Genomic DNA, 19284 nt, shown 5'->3' on the forward strand with positions numbered 1-19284 from the left:
GTTCTGCTTGGTAGGAGTAGAATAGTGTGGGCAGTGCACACTTCTATTACGTTAACTACATCCTGGTTTCCCCATCGGTAATAACATCTTAAAGAGCACAAGGGAATTTAGGAGGGTACATTTCATAATTTAAAAAAATGACACTAAGTAAATTATTCTTTAGAATAAATCTGAGAGATGGCTTAACAGTACCAAAGCCAGTAGAAACTGAGACATGATAATGCCACTACATGTTTTTATTAATATTCTATAGAACCGTAGTTTTGAAGGCTTGCTTGTTAATTTGCCAGTTTAATCTCCTTTGTCCTGCTGCAGTTCTCCTCATGGATGCCTTGTAATCCCACTGACTCTTGCCCGGCAGTGGGGACATTTTCTAACCTTACGGTGTTTACTCCTGAGAAAGTTAATCAAAGAAAATGCTTACAGTGGAGTAACTAGTGGATTATCCAGCCTGTGGGCCAAACAAAATGGATATTATTCAATGTCTTCAAGTGTCCGGGCACGAATTGGCACAGCAAACTCACAGCCAGAATTCTCTGTCTTTCCTTTTAGGGAAAATCAAATGTAAAGACAAGACAGGGAAAAAGTAAATTTGTCTTCTGGGGATAAGAGACCTACCTACTCAGGGGTTAAGGCACATTGAAACTGGTTGAGCCCATCAAGACTGACTCTCATCCTTGTGGGTTTTTTTTTCTTTTCTTCTGTCTCTTTCTTCATCTGTCCCTCCTCCCCTTCCCTCGTGCCCTCTCTCTTTCTCTTGGCCCGCGCCCAGAGTGCAGATACAGGTTTTGTGGAACCGAAGTTTATATAATGGTTTTTTCAGGGGCCAGGGGAGAGGAAGAAATGATTACAAAAAGAGCAATAAAGTAAATATTTATTTAAATTAAAAGCTAAATCACAGAAATTACAAATTCTAGAAAGCTGAAAATGCCTCAAACATCATACAGTCACAAAAAGTGACACAATGTTTTTTAATTAACTGCTTTACACTTTTTCCCCCCTACACATTTGGCTGCATTCCCTTTATTGCTTTTCCATATGGCAGTGGACTTGGTAATATTTTTTCCTATAGAGAACAGAACTATAATTTAGTCTTTTGGCTAGCATGATTGATCAAAATTTATTTTTTATTTTTGATGAAATCTGTAGAACATGCCACTTCATGCACAGGTACACCCATTCTTTTTAGTACTGCACCAAGTTTGTGCCCTACAAACACAGGAATTCTGATCAATTCTATTTCATTGTTTCCCATCAAAAAAGAAGAAAAAATTATATAGATGCATTCATCATCGTATATGCTGGAAAACAGTGTATTCTGATAGGAGAGAACTTGTGTTCTTGCATTTTTGACAGATTCTCAATGAGAGTGGAATCCTCCACTTAGGACTTCACAAGTTACAAACTAGCTTCTGGCTGCCTACATTCAAACCCTATTTCTCCTCCAGTGCCCATATCACTCCTATGTTAGGTACCATACCCCATAGGATGCTGTGATGTGACCTAGATCCTGTACCTTTTTGTCATGACACCAGATGAGTTTACATAGTGGACAATGGGAGTATTTCAGGAGATCATTCCTATGCTGGGGTGGAAAACAATAACATATTGTACATTATACAAGTGACTGTGAACTGCTTAACTATTTCCCACTAAATGAAAACTAAATATATCCCCATTCAACTTTCCCTTGTGCAGATCCTCAAGACACTCACACCCACTCAACATCATCTAACACAAGGGGAAGTGTAATGGAGCAGAAATCAGAGTGGAAAGAGATAGCAGTCTTAATCGATTATGATTAGTATATTCTTTCTTTTGAAAAATTTGCCAAATCTAAAGACAGTACGAACCATTTCTGAGATGTCCCAGGGCTTGAAGGGGCCTTAGGAATGAGGGCTGACACTTAAATTTCCTGGCAAATCTTCCTCTATTCATGCTGTCAGTGCCAGGCTTGGTGCCCTGTCTGGTGCTCTTCCAATCCCAGGAATGTGAAGCTTCTAGTCGCTGAAGTGGTCCCAGCCCTCAGGTGGGATGGTGCCATCTATCCTGGAGCCCGGATGCTGCCAGGGCAGATAGGTCTGATCACACACAGAGGTGAATATTGGTCCTGGGCTTTGCAGATAGGAGAGGTGTGACTGATGGCCACTGATGTTGGGGCTTTGGGAATTTGGTCCTTTCAGCCCATGCATGAAGCCTGAGACATTGTGCCCAGTGTTTGAAGCTAAGAGACCCATTTAAATAGACTAGTAAGAAGCCTTGTACTGTGCATTTAACTCCTCCAAGTGTTTTCTATTCTTCTTTTCTCATTTGATTGTCCTGTTATGAAACAGAACTAAAAGCTTGGATCCTGGGTTTTTGTTCTGATCTACCTGTCATAGCTGTGTATCCTTGAACACTTCTGAGCCTCAGTTTCACCATCTCTAAATAAAGTAAGTGAAGTCGATAGTCTCTAGGTTGTCTTCCCTCACTAACATCTGATTTTTCTAGGTGTTAATGTTATGCCAGTTTCACATGTGATATTATAATCTGTGAGGTTATGTTCTAACCATTATTTCCACTGAATCTTAATAAACCAAAGCTGTTAAGTATGTACTATGAAGCTGATACTATACCGAGTGCTTGACGTGTATAATCTCATAATTCCCCAACAACCAGTGTCTTTGGGAAAATGTATTAGTCACTTCAGATGTCTCAGTTACTGTGATAAGCTCTTCCTACAAAGCTCATATCATGCCATTGGACATACAACGTCATAAAACTGAACAATGTATATAATTAAATCTTTACAACAACTTTAAGAGATGAGTGATATTATTGTCTTCCTTATTTTAGAGAAGAGGAAACTAAGGCACAGGAAGTTTAAGTGATGATGTGTCAAAGTCATATAGCTAGTAAGTAACACGTTCATTGCCTCACATTATCTCTATGTCAAAGATGAAAGCAATTAAATGATTTACCCAAGATTATGCAGCCCCTAGATGGCAGAAATAGAAACAGAATCCCAGTCCCTCTAGATAATGAGGCAATGTAAGAAAAACCCACCAACTTGAGGTCTTTTCTGTTTGCCAAATTTGGTTGGCAATTATTATTCCAAGAGAAAAACTTTTTACCCTTGCTTTTGGATGTATCTATTGTTAAAGGGGAGGACAAGAGTATCGACTTTATATAAAGAGCTAGGAAATAAAAACTTGATTTTTCGGAGTAATCACTTAATCTTTGAATCTGGTTTTAGTTGGTGATATTTTAAAGAACTCTTATGCGAAAAATATGGATAGAACTGCTCTCCTGACGTCAAATATGGAAGAAGTGGTAAATGCTGCTCCCTGCATCATAGGTGTCTCTCCCTTGCTTAGGTAGAATTTATTGCAATGCTCCACCAGGTGGTGCTCTAGTGAAGATATGGCTCTCTAAAACTCTCCAACCCCAAGGCTTTCTGCTTAGAAATATTTTGAGTAGGTTAAGTCGTTACTCCTGAGAAAGAGGCTGCCCCATCAAAGGGAAATGGTTGTGCATCTTGCCAGTAGGACACAGCCTGCAGACAGGAAAGTCCATGAACAGGAATTCTCAGATGAAGGACAATGCTCTCAGGAAAAGTCAGTTCCAAAACATTTTCTAAGGAAGTGTTAATATAGTGGTTTTGGATAAGTCCTTTGGGACTAGAATCAGGATTTTGGAGCTTGTGTCTCTGCCACTAAATTGTGACTCCTTAGGACAATCGCATGCTTCTCTATACCACAGTGTCCTCATATATAAAATGTGTTTGTGTGTTGGAGCAGGGGAGAATTTAGACTGTGTCAGGGTTCTTCAACAGGGGGTGCTGGGCCCAGTCCGTGGAGTTGATGATCCAACCTCCTGAAGTCTTGGGAAAAACTGTGTACGCGCATTTTCTGGGAAGAAGGTCCGTTGCTTTCAGCAGCTTCTAATCAGAGGCAATGAGTCCCAAAATGTAAACAACATCTGGATTAGGTAATTTTTAAGGTCTCCTCTAGCTTCAATATTCTACGATACTATAATTTTTCTGGGAAAGAATCACTGGCTGTCAAGTTAATTGAATTAAGTCACTGGCCAAGTTCCAGCTACCTCCTTTCTAACACGCTCTCTAATGGTTTTGTTGGGGCAGTCACGCCTAGGTCCAAGGAGTCCTGCAACACCCTCTCTGGTAGATTAGGTGGCATGTCATGTGACTGACGTGGTTCATTAGGGTGCAGTGGCTAAGATGGATCAGAGTTACTATGAGAGCAACATGCCAGATCCCACAGGAGTTCAGTGCTGGAAGCAGGTGCTAATTATCACCCTTTGGAGGAACAGGATATGCATTTTTTGGGAGTGGGTAAGAATTTCTGGTTAGACAAGCTCCAAATTCTTTGGCCTACTTAGAAGGCACCGCCAGTTCCTTCAGCGAAGATGAGATTTTGTTTCCTGATGAGTATCTGCTCAGCCAAGAAAGAAGGCCCAGAAAGGAGGTGGGAATATTATTTTCAGAGTCATTGTCATGCAAATAAAGGCTCCTTCCAAAACCAGGCTGTAACTGTGAGGGAGTGTCACGGTCCCACCTTTCTGGCTCAGAAAAAAATATCTCAAGTCTTTTTTATAGGAGTAGGTTGGTAGCTGAGTAATATAATTATATAGATTGCTAACAGAAACTGAGATTTCATCCTGTCCTAGATATACATTATTTGTGAAGGAAGGGGAGGGGCTTGGAGAAGGGCAGGAATATTGATTGGGAATGCAGCCAATGGAGAACCCCGTTATTAACAGAGGACACTGTCCATGCATTCATCCACAGAAGAACTTAGACTTATAGAGATAATGAGAGTCAAGATTAGTGCTTGAGGAGAGGAGCTAGGAGAAGGAGCAATTCTTCCAAATTCTCAAAGTCAGTGTTGTCCAGAATGCAGGTTGAGTATGGGAAAGGAGGTCCTTCCTATGACTTTAGAAGATCTAGACTGGTTACCTGTCAGAGTGGTCTGATCTATTACCTAGGAGAATGGGTCTCAGCCCTGGCTACACGTTAAAATCAGCTTTTAAAAAATTACTGATGCCTTGGGCTCATCCTAGATCAATAAATCAGAATCTCTGAGGGTGGGGCCCGGGATTGCTATTTTTTTTAAAATGTCTTCTGATGACTTTAATATGCTGCCAAAGTTGAGAACCACTGGCCTAGACTAGTGATGGCAAATATGAGGCATATATGCCAGTAACCCCCTCCCAAGCCCACAGAATGTGTTTAACAATTACAGAATTCTTTGTACAACATCAGTACTTATGCATGATGCCTGGTACGTAGCAGGTGTTCAACAAACATTTATTCAATTGAGTGATAATTGGGGATGAGGTGGGCTGGTGATGCCTTCCATCTCAATGTCAATGTTTCAATTTATTCTTTTTCATGAGAAGGCCAATGAAAACTTTTCTCTTATACTTAACAGTCTTCTGCTATTTGAATTTTTGTTCCTCTCTTGTTCTTTCTATTCCTTTTTCTCTTCCTCTCCTTTCCTTGGTATCTTATATGCTAACTCTAGGAGGTTGGGGTGGAAGTAAAATGCATGAAGGGAAGGAAGAAGGAGAAGAACAAGAAGACTGTCATAGTTTCCTTGACTATTTGTCCCAGAGAATGACTAGGGGAGCACAAATCTTTCTCCTCCACTGCCGTGCCAGCCTCAAAGAGAAGGAGCTCTGCTATGAATCTCAAGAAAACCAGGTTGACCCAATGAGGCCACTTGGCCTGAGAAGGTGGTAACATTTTCAGAGTGATGAGTAAAGGGAATGGAAATAAAATTGGGCCATGAAAAAAGCTTTTTCTAAAAGGAGCCCGTTTTGTTCCCCTGCCATGTAGTCAGTAAGTGGGCTTGATTGGAGAAGGCCATGTTGGATTCAGGTAAAGGAAATATAGCCTGTGAAGAGGGGTAGGCTGACTCCAGACTTTAGGGGAGAGGGGCATTCCTCATGCCATGAGAGTGTTCTCTCTGGGGGGTCAAGACCAGTGTTTGAAAGGAAGAGAAGAAGTAAACTTCTTAGGTTACTTCTAGTTTAAGCCTTCAGGTAAGACGACAAAAGAAATCTTTAAGAATCACACAGGGTCAGTTCAATTCTCCAGGGACCCAGAGACCTCTTAGAAATAGAATGTGCATTTGTCCTTTGTCCCATAGATGGTTCAAGAAATTTTTCCTTCATGCACTTATCACAGCTCATAGTCTAGAAGGGGAGATCATTGATGGGGCAATTTTGAGAGCTTCAAGCAGATTTCAGGGTACTCTGGGGACACACAGAGAGATACCTCACGTAGACAGGAGCAGCTTCATAGAGGACATGTGGGAGGAAAACTAGGGCAAATAATGCTATGAAAACCAAAGAAAGGGTCAGCTCCAAGGAGAATAAATACCTCCACCTAAAGAGTGGGTAGAGAATGGATCGGAAAGGAAGCTGACGACAGGGAGGTGAGTTAGGTACCCAATGCAATAAATCAAGTGATAAAGATGTAGGCCTAAAATAAGGCAGCATCTGGGAATGGACAGGAGGGACAGATAAAGTGTGAAGGAAAGAGTATTGAGAACAGAGACTGGTAATGAGATACCCTTTAGGGATGATGGAGAAATAGGAGCCCATGGAGGAGAGACTGAAAAGAAACATCTGAAGTAGTGAGAAAACCGGGAAGAGAGGAGCTAGGAAGTTAAATGAGTAAACTGTACGCAGAAGGAGTGGTCAGTAGTGTCAGATGTTGGTGACTTTGGCAGAAACAACAGCAATGGTGAAATAGGGACAGACAGCAGATTATAGGCGAGAGGGGAATGAAGTGGAGATGATTTTTCTGGAAGCTTCACTAAGAAAAAAAGGAGAGAGTTATGATGGTAGCTAGAGGGAGATGTAGGACCAAGGTGTGACTTTTAAAATGGAAGAGAATTTTTTGTTTGTATAGACTGAGAGAAAGTATCTAGTATAAAGGGAGAGATGGAAGACAGAGGAGATGGGGTATGTGTTTTACATATTTGCTATAGGTTCCATCTTTAAACATTTTTGTTATTATCCTCACTGACTCTTACCTTTGAAGCATTTTTCGATTCTCCTGCTGAAACTAATCATAAATTAGACTGCAAGTATCAAATAGTGCCTAACCAAATCTGATCTGTCATTTCCACTTAGCAGGTTCTGATAGTTGGGTTACTTTATCCCTTGGTTCAGGGATTCTTACTCTGGTGTTCACAGATCCCCAAGGTGTCCATAGATGGAATTATACTTTAATACAATTTATTTTCTTCATAATCATATCTATTTTGCTTTATGCTTTTAAAAACATCACACTAAGAAGGGTACTTTAGAAACTACCACCTTTCTTCTGCCTCCTTTTGATCACCCATTCACCTCCTCTGCTTTAGATTGGTCGATGAATCAGGGAAATTGATAGAACTGAAATGCCTTATGCTAGCAGTTCTCCAACGATGTGTAGGAATCACCTTGAGAAGGAGGCAAAATAACAGATTTCAAAAGCCCATATTTTGAAATCCTACCCTGTGTGAGCCTGATTTAGTACATTTCAGCAAAAGACCAAGAATCTGCATTTTTAAAACAAACTCTTCAGTTAATTTTGTTGCTGGTGACCTTTGGACAACATGAGGAAACATATTGCATGCCTTTCCTTGGCTTTTTTACTTTAGTGTATCCTAAATATGTTTCAATTCTCTCAGACGTTTTCAATGACTTTGGGAAATGTGAAGTCTTGAATATTAAACCTTTCCCAAATTTCCCAAGAGCAATGCTGCCATCTCTAATATTTACACACATGAACAAACCAACCTCCATTGGTGTTCACTTAAGTGTTCTGAGAGGCTCATCACATCACATCGAACAATATGTGAATCGCTGCAAATGAGGGAGGGGCCGTGTGTGTGGAGCCTTGCAGGATGGATGGAAAAGAGAAAGGTATTCTTTGAGAGGTATGGTTTTCAACTTTTGAAAATAGCAAGGTGTGTAAATACAAGAAATGAGTTTAAGAGAAGATAAAGTATAATAGGTAATGATGTAGCCAGGAAAAAAAGCCTAAATAATACAATCAGCAATTTTTTCCTATGAAACAGCCACAAAATAAACCAGAAATTTCCTGTAATAGCAAACCACTAGACAGATTTTCCAGGGGGTTGCTCCTCATACCTGCTCAAAATTTCAGGTGATCCCAAGAGATGTGGTTTGTAAAGATGTCCCACGATGAGGAGAGCTCATAATTGCAGCTCTCTGTCAATACTAATTTGAGCTTCAACTAATGAATGAATTTGCCAGATCTGATTAATGGTTCGAAGGAATAGTAGAGACACTAATCTTCCAGATCTGGGAAGACCTTGAGTGGGGCTTTCGTGTTTCTATCTTTCTGAGTTGAAGAAGGAACTCATCCTTCATCTCCAAGTAAGTTCTACAGGCTGGCTTCTATTCCCAGGTATGTCAAATTCCTGCCAACAAAACTGAAATGGAATATTTTGGTACTTTGTAGGTAATTGAGGTATTTTTAAACTAGGTTTAGAAGTGGAGCTAATCAGGACAGCAGAAGTAAAAGACATAAGTTCTGTCTCCAGAATCTGCACTTAAATAAAAGCCCACATTCCGGCCATAAAATGAGTTGAGTCTCTGCATCTATTTTTTTTTTTCTTTTTGAGGAAGATTGGCCCTGAGCTAGCAGTTGTTGCCAATCCTCCTCTTTTTCTTTTTTCTCCCCAAGGCCCCAGTACTTACTTGTATATCCTAGTTGTAGTCTACGTCTTTTGACTTCTCAATAATCTTTGAGTACACTTGCAAAGACATGACAGATGCTATACCTAAGATCAAGCAGTCTCTGATCCTTTTGGTTCCCCAACAACGTCTATTTGATGGTGCTCACTGAGTGTTTTGGTTGGTCTAGTAGGTACCTGAAAGAGCTTTTATGTTTATTGGGAAAAAAGAATCAACAAGAGCACAAAGTACTACTTCTTTAGATCCAACAAAAGCATTTTGCTATGACAGCCACTAATGTACGGCAGCCACCAATTAAATCACATCAGCCAATGGATGGCGAGATGAAACAGGATACATTTCTGGTACATTTCTCTGATCTAATAGAGTTCAGAAAAATTTCAAGGTCATCATGTTGACAGGGTTCTTTTCTTATCAGATATTGGATGTAATTATTCATGAAGTATTTTTTGGATTCATCTGCTTATCTGCCTTTTTCGACCAGGGAAATCTATATGCAGGACATGTTCTTCCGTTGTTCTTATGGCATAGCAGGACTCATTTTAATTGCATATTTAAAAAATAATTGTGAGTACAGAATACAATCATAGGCTCCTCTGGCAGACTCTTGGTTGCTACCCAATAGCCACTTGCCCACCCTTTCTTCTTGCTCACAGAGCCCTCCCCCTGTTATAGATATGGAAAATGCCAGACACTTGTTTTCCTAGCTTTCCTTGCAGGCAGGCTAAGGGCATGTGACTATATCCTGGCTAGTGGGAACTGAAGGAGAAGTTTGCTCAGAAGATCTCTGAGGAAAGATTTTCTTCCTTAATAAGAGACTGATGTTTGAGAAGTGATCTCTTGCCTCTGTATTTACTCGCTTTAAACCCAGTTGTGTGAGGATGTGTGCTCATAGTTGTGGCAGCCATCCTTGATGATGAGGAGAAAACCTAGCGAGTGATAGTGAAGTAAACTCAGTGCCTAGACATAGTTAAATTGCTCAGTTAACCCACTCTAGAAACATCTGCCTCTGGGCATCTTACTAAGTTCAGTTGAGTATTTGGTTACTTGTAGTCAAAATCTTCCTAACAATGCAATTATATTCTCTAGAAATTAGGGATAGTTTTCTTTCCTTCACTCATTCATTCAACAAATGTTTCCTGAATATCTGCTAAAGGTTAGGCACTGGGGCTATCATGATGAGCATAATAGACATTGTTTCTGCACTTCAGGGAATTTCAGTGTAAGGGAGAGACAGACACTGGTTAGGGGCTGTAACACGTAATATTTAGCTTGATTTTATTGGGGGTTTGTGGTCAGAGAAGGCTTCTCTGAGGAGGTGATGTTTGAGCTGCTATCTGAAGAATGAGTGGGAACCAACCAGGTGAAGAGAGTTGTTCTCATTGTGCTTGTGAAAATTAATTCAAAAATAATCCCATGAATGGATAAAGAAGATGTGGTATATATATGGAATGGAATACTACTCAGCCATAAAAAAAGACAAAATTGTGCCATTTGCGATAATGTGGATGGACATCGAGGGTATTATGCTGAGCAAAATAAGCCAAACAGAGAAAGACAAACACCATATGATTTCACTCATATGTGGAAGATAAACAAACACATGGATAAGGAGAACAGATGAGCGGTTACCAGAGGGGAAGAGGGTGACAGGAGGGCGAAAGGGGTAAAAGGGCACATATGTATGGTGATCAGATGAAAACTAGACTATTGGTGGTGAACAGAATGCAGTCCATGTAGAAACTGATATATAATAATCTACGCCTGAAATTTACACAATGTTGTAAACCAATATGACCTCAATAGAATAATTAAAAAAAAAAAAATCTGCTAAGAACTGATGAAGTCAATGAATAGCATCACAGGAGAAGGAAAAGTCACCCACAGCTGTAACACTGTGCAGCCAACTGTCTCCAGAATTGAAGTGACACATGGTGTTGACCAGGCATGATTCTTGTGGACCCTCAGCCTGATCTTCCTACCCACAGGCCCTCCACAAACCGTATTGTGATCATTTTTATAAATAGAAAACATCGTAGTGTTTGTGGTAGCTGAGGTCAGAGACACCAGTTTTCATTTGCACGTTGTGTTCATTATAAATGATCTAATAAATTATCCCTTTCGGCTAAGAATTTCCATAATTGGTTTCAGCCTGAGGGCACTTTTTTGTTTGTTTTTAAACATTCAGCCATTTTGATTTATGTGAATGTGAAAATATCTACATTTTTTTTCTGCTGTTAATCCAATCTACAGAATATTATTTAGCACAAGGAAAACTCCAAAATAGCTGAACCTTTCCACTTATTTAGATTTCACCAAAGAGTCCCCAGGGTAGAATGAAAACATCTCCGAGCTAGGGTAATTTTACAAAAACTGCTTAGAGCTCAACAGCTATTTCTGTGCTTTCGGAATTCTGTAAACATATGGGGGAAAATCTGTCCACAGTTATGCCGGAGCAGTGCCCGGGCCCTGAATTCTCCTATCGTTTCATTGTTGGGACGGTCTAGAGCCAGAGATTCAGTGTCTGTGTTGGAAAGGCCAGGGAGATTTTGCATCTTTCTACTTCTGCCCTGTTAGACAAAGTCTCCTGTCCTTTCTCCCCTGAAAAATATGGTTGTTTTCTTCCTCCCTCCATCCTCTTCTCCCTCCCTTCTTCCTCCTCCTCTTCCTTTCTTCCTTCCTTCTTTTCTTCTCTTCCTCCATTTTTCTTCCCTCCCTCTTTTCTTTCCTGATTTTATTTCCAGATATCTGTATAATTTCTGCTAGCCCTGCTATTACATTCTCCTCTGACTGGGAATCACCATTATGAGTCATAGGCCAAGTATATTGTTTTTTAGGTGGTAATAGAATATTTTCTATTCTATTAAAAAGAGGTTGTCGTGATTAATGGCAGGAAAGATTTTGGTTTGTGGGTGAGAAGAGGGAATGCAGAGAGGGAAGCTTGTCTTAACTCTCAAAGACATGGAGTATTTCTGAAGTAAAATACTCTTCATGTATGCCACGGTTTTAGATGATGACAACTCCACAATATCAGGCACTTTCCCCTTTTTGACCAGGGCATGTCACTGGGCCCTTCAGTGTGACCTCACACTTACACTTTCTGCCTTCAAATGAATTTATAAATAAGGCTTTTGACATATTTTCCAAATGAGGTTGTGCACACAAGCGTACTGCTATAGAGGTCAAAAATGAATCCGAAGACATCCATTCTACAGCTTTAAACTTGTATCCTTTTTACTGAGCCATACAATCTCCAATGAACCATGAAGTAATGTTATTTATGAATACGTGATAATTTTATGAATATCACATTTATATTGCATTATATTTTAAAAATAAAAGTGTTGCATGTTTAGGGTAAATATCTAAAATATTTTGCAGTTTTTTAAATCAAATCATAACATTTCCTCATTTTTTAATATTATAGGAACTTAAAAAGAAGGACGTATTGTAAGCTTTTCTTCACCTTTGATCTTGCCTATTTTACCCAGGAAGGTATTCTTTTGGATTATGAACATAGGCTTCCTGATTATCTGAAATCTAGAAAGATACTGTTAGCAGGTAAGTGTAAATCTCATTAAATCAGGCTTTTCCTATTTGAATTTCAAGAATTCTGGACCTGTTGGGTATAATATTTACTCAGACAAAGTAATATTTATGGAGACAAGTAACATTTCTTCCTCAATGTATTTCTTGCAATCTTATTATTCTTGAAACCTCAACACACGGCTCAATGCTTAGCATATAATAGGAGCTCACTAACAGTTGTTACAAGGAAAGTTTCAAGTAAGAGAAATGTATTCTAGAACTGGCTTTTTTCTTGAACCAAGATAGACTCAAGGGAAACAAAAGGAATCCCAACTATGTACCTCAAATTTCTGAGTCCACAAGTTCATTTTTAGTGGCAGTATGAGTGGGACTTTTTCGGTTAAAATACATCTTTTACTATATAGGCTTTCTGTGATTTTAAATGTCTTTATAGTACTTAATAGAAATTACTTATATCTGCTTTACAAACTATGCAAATGATCCCTGAAAGTATAGTCTTTATATCAGCTTTACATTGTTCACTGGGCTTCAAGGAATAAAGCTGAATTTTTTAATAATGTAGCCTTCAGTAAGTCAGATACATTCAGTAAGTCAGATACATTTATCAATATACTTCCAAATACTTGGTCTAGGAAGAAAAGAAAACACATGAAGATATGTTGAGCAAGAGTCTTTCTCAAAAGAAAGGGGATATTGTTTACATGAATTTGAAAATTTGGCATAGCTTATCCATCATTAATGTCTACAAGACCTTCAGCCTTAAAACCAGCTCCAAGTTACTGGATAGAAAACGTACAAAAATCAGTGTGTTTCTATTCACAAACAATGAACTATCTGAAAAAGAAATTAAGAACAACTCCCATTGACAATAGCAACAAAAAGAATAAAAACTGAGGAATAAACTTAGCCAAAGAGGTATATGCTGGAGACTTATATGCTGAAAATTGTAAAACATTGATGGAAGAAATTGAAGGAGACACATAAATGGAAAGACATTCCATGTTTATGGATTGGAAGAATTAATATTGTTAAAATTGTCCGTACAACCCAGAGGAATGTACAGATTCAATGCAGCCCTACCAAAATCCCAATGCCATTCTTTACAATAATAGAAAAAGCAATTCTAAAACTCACATGGAACTACAAAAGACTCCAAATAGCCAAAGCAATCTTGAGCGAGAAGAACAAAGCTGGAGGCATCACACTTCCTGATTTCAAATTATAATACAAAGCTATAGTAATCAAAACAGGATGGTACAGGCATAAAAACAGATATATAGAACAATGAGAGAGAATAGGGAGTCCAGAAATAAATCCATGCATCTTCAACAAGGGTGCCAAGAACACACAATGGGGAAAGGACAGGTTCTTCAATAAATGGTGCTGGGAAAACTGGATATCCACGTATAGAAGAATGAAATTGGACCCTTATCTCACACCACATACAAAAATCAACTCAAAATTGATTAAAGACTTAAACATAAGACCTGAAACAGTAAAACTACTAGAAGAAAACACAGGGAAAAGCTTCTCAATATTGGTCTGGGTAGTGATTTTTTGGATAAGACCCCAGAAGCACAGACAACAAAAGCAAAAAAAGACAAGTGGGATTGCATCAAGCTAAAAGCTTCTGCACAACAAAAGAAACAATCAACAAAGTGAAAAGCATGGGAGAAATATTTGCAAACCATATATCTGATAAGAGATTAATATTAAAAATATATGAGGAACTCAAACAACTCAGTAGCAAAAAAACAACCTGATTTAAAAATGAGAAAGAACTGAATAGATGTTTCTCAAAAAAAGAAATGCAAATGTCCAACAGGTGTATGAAAAGGTGCTCAACCTCACTAATCATCAAAGAAATACAAATCAAAACCACAATGAGATATCACCTCACACCTGTTAGGATGGCTGTTATCAAAAAGGCAAAAAATAACAAGTGTTGCTGAGGACCTTGGAGAAAAGGGAACCTTTGTACACTATTGGTGGGAATGTTAAATTGGTACAGCCATTACAGAAAACAGTATGGAGGTTCCTCAAAAAATTAAAAGTAGAACTATCATATGATCCAGCGATTCTTCTTCTGGGTATATATCTAAAGGAAATGAAACCATAATCTCAGAGATATCTGCACTACCATGTTCATTGCAGCATTATTCGCAATAGCCAAGATATGGAAACTACCCAAGTGTCTATTGAGAAATAATGTATAAAGAAAATGTAGTATATGCATTGGAATTTTTTCAACCTTAAAAAGGAAGGGTATCCTCCTATTTGTAACAATATAGATGAACTTATAGGGCATTATGCTAAGCGAAATAAGCCAGTCACAGAAAGATAAATACTACATGATCTCACTTATATATGGAATCTAAAATAGTTCAACTCATAGAAGTGCAGAGTAGAATCATGGTTGCCAGGGTTTGAGGGGTGGGGAAAGTGGGGAGATATTGGTCAAATGATACAAAGTATCAGTTATGCAAGATGAATAAGTTCTGGAGATCTAATGTGCAGCATGGTGACTCCAGTTAACAATACTGTATTTTATATATGTATATAAACACATGCCCTGATATTTTATATATATATATATATCTAAAATTTGCTAAAATGGTATATTTTAAATGTTCTCACCACATTAAAAAAAAGGTAACTATGTGAGGTGATAGATATGTTAATTAGCTTGATTGTGGTGATCATTTCACAATGTATATATATATATCAAAACATCAAATTGTACACCTTAAATATATACACTTTTTATTTGTCGATTACACCTCAATAGAGTTAAAAAAACAAAAAATAACCCCAGGGACACATTGACCAGCTGACTCTTGTGTTGAATCCCAGAATATCAAAAACCAACTAAAAATATTTATTAAAATTACTATTTTTGCCTTATCTCTATATCTATGTATCTCTCTATTCATAGATATATGTTTATCCATCTCAACTTTTCTTTCTTTCTTTCTACCTATCTGTGTATCTCTCTATCTGTCTATATAGATACATACTTGAAACCAATAACAATACCATATATGGAAATCTAAAACAAAAAGAAATCTTAAAAAAATTCTTTATATCAGAAAGGATGCAATCTAATATTGTTGCATTTTGTCATGATTTTTTAGTGCATTTATTCTAGAAGGACCTCCTCTGCAGCAGGCGCTGAGATGTGGGCAATAAGAGTGATAAATGCTATTGAGGCAGAGGTGTCAGCATGGTGCACAGAGGAAGTAGATTTTGAATCAGGTATTTTATAGGAGTTTCCCTGGAAGGCAGGAAGGGAAAAACATTTTAGGTTGAGCAAAGTTGATGAAAATATGAAAGAGCACAACATTTTCCAAGAACACTGAGAACTTTGGGTGACCTGAATGGAGGATGTTTTTAATGGAGAAGGTGAGAGGTGATGCTGCAAAAAGAGGTTCACATCAGAATTTGGAGGACCTATGGGCTATGCTAAGGAATTTGTGGCTTATTTTTGGGGCCGCTCCAATTATAAGCTGCATACATGACTGTCTTTTCACTGTTTAATCCACAGTGATTATCATGGGGCGTTGCACATCACAGGTACTTGATAAGTGTTGATTATATGAACAGATAGGTACCTTTAGAAAGAGAAATGACAGGATCAGATCTGTGTTTTATTTAGTTAGACAAGAAAAGAAAATTTTAGAGAGCATTTACGTAGCAAGTAGGAGCAGCTCTCAAGCAATAACGGTGGGAGTTGGAAGACAAATACCCCAGCTGCCTCATACTCCTCAGCAGTGATGAACCTCAGTTGCTCACAGTGGTAACATATTCGCTAAAATACCCTGTATTGGTTTCCTTCCTTTTCTGTTTCACTTCCTTACTGCCTCATGAGTGTTTCCTGGGCTTTTCTTGCAAATAGACTGCCCTCACTTGCATCATTATCTCAAGTTCGGCTTTTGGGAGAATCCAATTCAAGACAGAGTCAGCTGGTCATTGTAATGATCTATAGAGAGATTGTTCAAGTCTCAACTAAAGTAGTGACTACAGAAAATGTGGTAGGCAGAATTCCCCCCCATAATCCCTCCAACACATCCCCTGGTGTACACGTACCTTCTCCCAGTTATTTCATCAAGCATTTATTTTGGTACTTCTATGAAGGGATTTTGCAGAAATAATTAAGGTCCCAAATTAGTTAACTTTAAGAAAGGGAGATTATCTCGAGTGAGCCAACCTAATCAAATGATTCCTAAAAAAGGACTAGGATCTTCCTGGTGAGAGAGATTCAAAGTGTGAAAGGAGTTTGATATGAGGGAGAGATTCTCCATTGCTAGCTTTGAAGATGGAGGGGCCATGTGGCATGGAGTGTGGGCCTCTGAGAGCTGAGAGCAGCCCCCAGCTGACCACCAACAGGGAAATGGGATCTCAGTTCTACAACCGCAAGGAACTGGATTCTGTCAACAACATGAAAGAGCTTGGAAGCAGATACTTTCCCAGAGCCTTCAGATGAGAACATCTTAGCTAACTCAGCTAACCCATTCCCAGACTTCTTACCAAGGAAATTGTGAGATGATAAATTGTGTTATTTTAAACTGCTAAATTTTTTGGTAATTTGTTATGCAACTATAGAAAACTAATACCAAAAGACAGGTATTAGTTTAATATACAGATAGAAGTCAAGTGTTAAAATTGCTAGGATTTGGTGGCTGTGTGGAGTGATTGAAAGACAAAAAGAGAAATGACTTTAAGGTTCTAGTCTGGGTTCATAATAATGCCATTAATGGAATAGAAAATATGTAAAAAGGAATCTTTCTAGAGTAAGAAGTTTTTTTCTTGAGTTTTCCATGTTTGAAATGAAAATGTCTAATAAACAATTGAAATATAATCCAAAGCTCAGGGAAGATTCTGAATCTGCAGAGTAAACATTAGGAAGTCATTGGCATATATTGAATGTCAAAGCCGCGGGATTGGGTGCAAGAGCTGACGTGCCTGATGTCAAGAAGTTCTTCACTGGTCAGCCTCTGATTTTTGATAACAGGGCTTTCTTGAGTGAGGAAGGTACTACAGGGTACTTATGGAAATGGGAATATATTAGATAATGCATTATCTTAATATTGTGTTCCATTTTATTTACAATAAAATAATTTTAATATTCTGGCTTAGGAAGTAGGGTGTGGATGGCAAATAGATGGCTCTAAAACCACTATTCCCCAATTCTGAGGATAGGGATATTGGGGCATCGATGGCAGATATTACTAATCAAGCTGATCATTTCTCCTCAGAACCAGTCTCTTTTTCAACTCAGTGCTCCAGGCAGCAACTAATTGATTGTAGTATACACACATTTGCCATCTAGGGTTAGTTTCAAAACCATATGTATTTAGTAACAAATACATTGAGTTGAAAAGAGCTTTTTTTTTTTTTTAAAAAGAATTTGTTTCTGTTTTTCTTATAAATGATGTTTTCTCATCTGTCTTTATAATACTGAATGATATTGATTGGCCTCTGGAGGAAATTATTAAGACAGCAAAAAGTGGTTCTTGCAGCCCATAGACTCCCTGGGTAACAAACTTTGCAAAGCTAAATTTAAGTGTTAGGAAAAAAGTATAAATAGGGATTTCATTCAGTTCTTCAAATGAAGCTGAATGGTATTATGTTCACAAGTCATAAAGGTCAAATATTATAAATTCTAGTTCCTATTCTGGAAACTAGGGGCAGTTCTTGCAGTTCCAAGAATGATGGCATAAAGTTGAGAGCCAACGTAAATGCACAGGAATTGATCTCTTTCCAGCAAAAAATGGTTAAGAGTTGCACAAAGTCATGCATGTTAATCCTCCATTTGTTGTCCCATCCTGCCACATCATCTTGGAAGACACTGAAAACTCTAGAACACTGCCTGAGACACAATTTATATGAGCCAGCCTGAAAAAAGCTTAGGCAACTTCGTTTCTGGATCACAGGGTGTTAACATATTAGTCAACCCATAAAAGCTCCCACTGATTTATATGGAGTTGTATCATTGCATCACAGGTGGAGGGGCCTAAATTGTTTTTGGAGAAATATAGGGCTCTGTCTTCAGGATCATGACCCATGAGTCACACCCAGGATTCCCAAAGCCAAGGCCAGTGGGGACATGGAAGAACTTGGCTTAGACACAGGGATATGACTCATTAGAAAAGATGAACTGGTTTTGAAAAATAACAAGAACCACCTTCTATTCTCTGCATACCTACCTTCTTTCCGTAACTCCCGCCCCCCCCCACACACAAAAGCAACCTAGCATATTTGGAAGTGTTTATGAGATATATAAACATTATTATCATTATTTACTTTTAGAGATCTTGGTCCATTTTGCTATTGGAAGTGGTGGTCAGAGTTATCCTTTGGACAAAAGGTTGACAAAATGACACTTTCTCTAATTTAAAAAAAAACACTTGCCAAATTGATACACTAAATTGAGTAAAGTTGTGATAAATTCATATGATGTGATATCCAGGCCCAACTTCCTAATCATTTAAGGGACTCTGATTAGTAATTTATGAAACCCATTTACAAGAAGTCCAAGGTAATTGTTGACTTACTACTATAAATGCAGTGATGGGTGACCCACAGGCAGAGTGACATCTCAGGTGTGAGCAGTGGTGGCTGTCACATCATATTCCCATGTGCATGCAAGGGAAAGCTTGCACTCTCTGAAAAGGTAAGGCATATGAGGTTTGGGCCAAAAGGAACAGTGCTATGATTTCAGGCTGCCAAAACGCTTCTTTTGTGACTTTCAAAAATTAATTGTAATATTTTAATATTATTTTTGAAATTTAATATTTTAATATTAATCCATTTCCATGACTGCCAAATTTCATTCTAAATGTATCTGAGAAACTGTAGTTCTGATTATCAAAGACTTTCCATTCCCTTCTTCTATTTTTGGATTTCAGGCCTAGAAATGTCACTTTGCAAAAAGAAGTGAAAAATCTAGCCTACAAGAAAGACGAAAATTACTCGAGAATGAGTGGAGACGTATCTGACATTCTGGAAATTAGTTCA

General features: G+C 38.3%; 1 long non-coding RNA gene across 1 annotated transcript in view; it reads left to right on the forward strand.

Annotated features, from left to right (window-relative positions):
- The first annotated feature begins 2370 nt into the window (after positions 1–2370).
- The window catches only part of LOC131418155 (uncharacterized), a 40714-nt gene continuing 23800 nt past the window's right edge, over positions 2371–19284 (forward strand). The window contains exons 1-2 of the long non-coding RNA XR_009222860.1: positions 2371–2432; positions 12146–12279. This is a non-coding gene — a long non-coding RNA (uncharacterized LOC131418155). The remainder of the gene's footprint in view (positions 2433–12145; positions 12280–19284) is intronic.

Source organism: Diceros bicornis, chromosome 19 (genome assembly GCF_020826845.1).
Source record: "Diceros bicornis minor isolate mBicDic1 chromosome 19, mDicBic1.mat.cur, whole genome shotgun sequence".
In the NCBI taxonomy this organism is placed as follows: domain Eukaryota; kingdom Metazoa; phylum Chordata; class Mammalia; order Perissodactyla; family Rhinocerotidae; genus Diceros; species Diceros bicornis.